Source organism: Lupinus angustifolius, chromosome LG13, assembly GCF_001865875.1.
Source record: "Lupinus angustifolius cultivar Tanjil chromosome LG13, LupAngTanjil_v1.0, whole genome shotgun sequence".
In the NCBI taxonomy this organism is placed as follows: domain Eukaryota; kingdom Viridiplantae; phylum Streptophyta; class Magnoliopsida; order Fabales; family Fabaceae; genus Lupinus; species Lupinus angustifolius.
Genome location: NC_032021.1, coordinates 10,302,339 through 10,307,627, shown reverse-complemented (window position 1 = coordinate 10,307,627; position 5,289 = coordinate 10,302,339).

Below are 5,289 nucleotides of genomic sequence, written 5' to 3'. Positions count from 1 at the left end.
AGTACCTATCTTAGAAAGCTAAAAATTCTTGATCTTGAGATGAACGTGCTTCTAAATCTTCAAGGTCTTCATTATTTTTACTTATTTTTGTGATATTGGTGTCTTCAAGGTCTTCATTATTTTTACTTATAGCCATTAGATTAGTCGACATCTCTGCATCTATGTTGACCAGACAAGCATAACCAATCAATGGTCGAAACGTCACACGGTTTCTGTACACGTCACTGCACCTGATTATCTCCCACTGAGAACATGGGTTCTTGTGCAGTCGTGTGCATAGAAAGTTCGACACGTCAGTAGTCTTAGACATGCTATTCTACTCCTATGCATACCGAATAACTCTTATAGTGGAACTTCAAAATATAGGTTCTCTTTTGTAGTTTCTTCTGCACAATCTCACATTTCAAGCATCATCCTATTTAATAAATAATTTCACCAATAATTTGTAAATAATAATTTTGATAATAAAAACATAAAAAATAAATTTTACATATCTATCTTATAATGATAATAAACGTCAATATGCATTATAGTTTTATGAAATTTTGTAATGATAAATAAATCATATCAAATTTAAATCAATATGTGCATTTATCAAAAAATAAATAAATTATACAATTGGATTATTTGTTAATTTAGTTCGAAATCTCATTTTCATTATAATTACATAAAAAATGAAAATTGTTTAATATGAAATGTGTTAATCCTAATTTTAAGGTATGTTGCGGTGTTGTACGTAAGGGCTACACTTTACTTTCTTAAAATTAATAGGATTAATTATATTTCTACATCCAAAAAAGATTTTTTTTAAAATAAAAAAAATTAGAATTTTTTAACCAAGTTTTAATATGAGATGTGATATCGGACGTAAGGGTTATGCTTCGCTCATATTTTTAAATAAAAAACAAAAAAATTGGAATTTCTTAACCAAGTTTTAATATGAGATGCGATATCAGACGTAAGGGTTATGCTTCACTCATTTTTTAAATATAATTTAAACGTTACCTTTTTTTTTAAGAAATAAAATTAACCCAACCAGCAAAAATTTTCTACCCAATGAAGTATGTAGTCTTGATTCCCCAAAGGGGATACGTAGGACCAATATCACGTCTTGTCATAATTAATAATAAAATAAATTATTTTATTTTTTGGTAAACATATAGTTAATAATTCATACAATATAGTAAGTGTACCCTTCAAATGGACAACTAGGATGCTAATACTTTCCCTAGTCTATAATCGACTCCTGAACCTGAATATCAAAGTGTAAGACCCAATGTGATTGTGCCAAAAGATTTTTCTACATTTTGATTAAAAATAATGCAGTGACGACTCTAATAAGGTCGTGCAGCTGAATATCGGGGCGCGACAGAGAGGATATATCAGTTTTTAACTAATTCAGCCACTATCCTTTGTTTTTTGCTCTCAATTTCATCTTGAGGAAATCTATATAAGGAGTTTTAGAATTTCTTCCAATAAAATTCCTCCTGAAGGACAATGAAGTCCAAAGTCGAGTTCGACGATAATGTATAATATTTTCAAGCAAATTAAACTAAATGTTTTCAAGTCTATGAAAATCTCTAGTCCTTTAATAGAATAACAGAGTTTGCCTCTTCTTACGTTCAGATTACATTAAAATACCGTCACCGGTTCAAGGAAATAGACATTGTGTTCTACATAAAAAATCATGAATATTTTGCTGCCCAAGGTATTCGGGAAATTTAAATTTATCGTATACCATACTTGGGAGCAATCAGTTTACATAATAGGAAGTGTACCCAGAACACTTCTCTTTGCTTATCAGTTGAAAGTAGCCTTGACAAATCCAATGGATTAGTCTCATATGCACCCAGTTGACCTCTTTGAGAAAATTTGTGCACAACTTCTAGGTTCTGTAAGAAGAAACCGTGAATTTAAGTTTTTGAAATTTTAGGATGTTTAAGAAATAAAATTGGGGATTATTTATTTAGGGTATAAAAGTTGAAATTTATGGTTGGGAAGTGTTTATAATTGAAAATGTAGTATGTTTAGCAATAAATTTCACTTAAAATGGATAAGAAATGAATATTTTGAGTTTTTGGGGTGAGACATGTGAGTTTGGAAGAAGGAAGAAGATGATGTTCTGGAAAAAATTGGAAGAATCCTATATAAAGATGATGATATTAATCGGTTACTCTAGTAGAATAGTTGGTTACTCTAGTAGAATAGATGGTTACTCTAGTAGAATAGCCGGTTACTCCTTCAAAGAAAACTCATTTTTTCAGATGAGTTTATCTAGTAATCGGTTACTCACTTGACTAATCGGTTACCCATAGATTCTCTTTCTCCCAGTAATCAGTTACTCCTCCTCAGAGTAAGTAGTTACTACCATCAGATTTTCAAATTTCAGGTACCTAGTAATTGATAATTGGTTACCCATAAATAATTAGGCATATAAATGACATCATAAAGCAAACATGTCAATATACACACACGAAAGTATCAACTAAAAGTATCAAGTGATTTTGTTTTGTAGGCATACCTCCGAACACAAGACAACATTGGTATCTTGGCAGTGGTTGTTCGAGGCAAATGACAGGTGATATGTCCAAATTCTCCTTGAACTATCATTCAAAGAAAATGGCTATGTCACATACGGCGACGATAATCTCAAAGTGCAAAGTGCCAAGGATTGCACTAGCAATGTTTTGCCGATGTTTTGATGAAGATATGGAGTTAGTAAAAGCTTGAAGATGACTCAACAATGAACATGCCTAGAACTCAAGGGTCATATCTAGACTAGGTTATATCAATAGAATTATATTTCTAAGGAGTCTGGGATGTGTACCTTAGTTAGTAAGTCTAGGTTAGGTAAACCTATATGCAAGTCTCACAAGCCATAAATATTGACATATCATGTTCATGAGGTATATCATCTAGTTTATTATGTGTTCATGCATTTAATCATACATGTTATATGTGCATATTAGGCATAACATAATTGCTAAAACATGTATAAGTATCAAACATAATATATAAGTAGTTTACCATTTAATCATGTATTGACATATGCTGGTTAATCGATTAACTTCGAGTCTTAATCGATTAACGTGTTAGTTGGTGTTTTATATTTTAACTGTTTTAACTGCGTAACTGAAAAAAGCGGTTTGTGGAGCCAAATCCGTTTTGTATAAATTGTGTTAAATTGCAGAAACGTGTAGCATTGCATATCATTGTTAGAACTATTAGAGATAATATCTTTTCTGTGATTTACTGCATGATATAGGTAGAAGAGAGATGCATGTGTGAGAAAGAGAGATTAACATGCTTAGTTGATATTATTCATGATGTATTGCATATAGTCTTAATGTGCTAAATCTCATTCATACTTTCTTACATGATCGTGCATTCTGTTTAGAGATTTTCGAGAAAGATTTTGCATTATCTGTATTTTGTATTAACTCGCATATATTCATGATGGCTTGTGTTACTTGAGTGTGAGATAATCATTGAGTTTTGTTGTAAATTGAGCATATTAGTGCTTACTAAAACTCTGTTTTTGTATACTGTTTTGTACATTAGGTTTTAGTCTCTGATCTTTATTGTAAAATCTGAGTATTAAGTACACATTCATAACTCAAAGCGTTGTAATTCAAGGATTAGGAAAATCCTAGCTGTGGTTAGGTAAGGTGTTCTTCACAAAGACTTGGAGGTCTTGGGATAAAGAGCGATACCTTGACTGGGGCCGAATCGCGGTAAGAAAGGTTTTCTTGGGAGGCGGTTTTAGGAAAGGTCAAACCAAGGGTGACGAAGTTCTTTGGGTTCCAAGAAAGAAGCGTTCGAGTCTTGTAATTGAATTGGTGTATGTAACAATATAATGCTTTTAATATAGTGAAGAGAAATCTCCAAAGATCAGAAAGGGGAGGCATGGATGTAGTTTGCAAGTGGATTCGCAAACGAACCAGGATAAAAATCCTATTGTGCAAGCTGTTCTCTCTCAATCTCTTTTATAATTCAAGTTGCTTTAATTCGTGTATTAAGCTGATATTTTGCATACTGCTACTGTGGCATATCTTTGTTAATTGTGCATAAAAATATATGTTGTCTCTCTGCTTGTTTGTTGGTAACTTAATGTGCAAGAAGCCAATCTGTCAATTCTGTCTCTGATACGTTTTAATCGATTAAGCCTACTGGTTAATCGATTACCTAAGTTGTTCTCCAGAACCGGGTTTTTGGTGCGAAAAGCGGTAAATGATAACCGCTACACCTATTCAACCCCCCCTTCTAGGTGTGTCTAGACCACTGATACCTAACATAACCAAGGAAAAATACTTGGAGTCGGGAAGATAGGCGATGCTTCACAAGCTATCATCGACAATGTTCTATATGTAGAAGGGTTGGAGCATAACTTGTTGAGCATAAGCCAATTGTGCGATCGAGGTAACAAAGTATTTTTCGATTCTAAATTTTGCATAATTCACGCTGACATAGATAATAAAATTAAGTTCATAGGTCATATGATTAACAACATTTAAATGATTAACTTGGAAGCTATCATTTCTCTATTTTCAAAATGCTTTATTTTAAAAGAAAATGATATTTGAGTTTGGCACCAGCGAGTAGCACATATCCACTTAAAGCACCTAGAAAAAGTGTCGTATAAGGATTTAGTAATTGAGCTACCAAAACTGGATTTTAAAACAAATTTTTGCAACACTTGTAAAAAATGCAAGCAAGTCAAAAATTCATTTTCTTCGAAAACTATGATATCCATAACTAGACCTTTGGAACTACTCCATGTGGACTTATTTGGACCCTCATAGGTTATGAGTTTTGGTAGTAGCTACTACACGCTTGTGATAGTTGATGACTTTTCTTGATTTATGTGGACTCTGTTTCTTGCTTTGAAAAGTGATAAATTCAAATCTTTTAAGAATCTTTCTAAACAAATTCAAAACCAATTTAATCATACAATTGTGTTCATTCGTAGTGACCATGATGGTGAATTCGAGAACCACCTATTCGATAAATTTTGCGAGAAGCATGGTATCCAACACCAATATTCAGCTTCTCAAACCCCTCAACAAAATGGAGTTGTTGAGAGGAAGAATCGATTCTTAGAGGAGTTGACTAGGACCATGTTAAGTGAAAGTAAGGTTCCAAAATACTTTTGTGCCGATGCGGTGCATACTGTCTGTTATGTGATAAATAGAGTATTACTTAGGCCTCATTGTCTAAAACACCATATGAATTATTAAAAGGTCGAAAGCCTAACATTTTAAACCTTCATGCTTTTGGTTGTAAATGCTT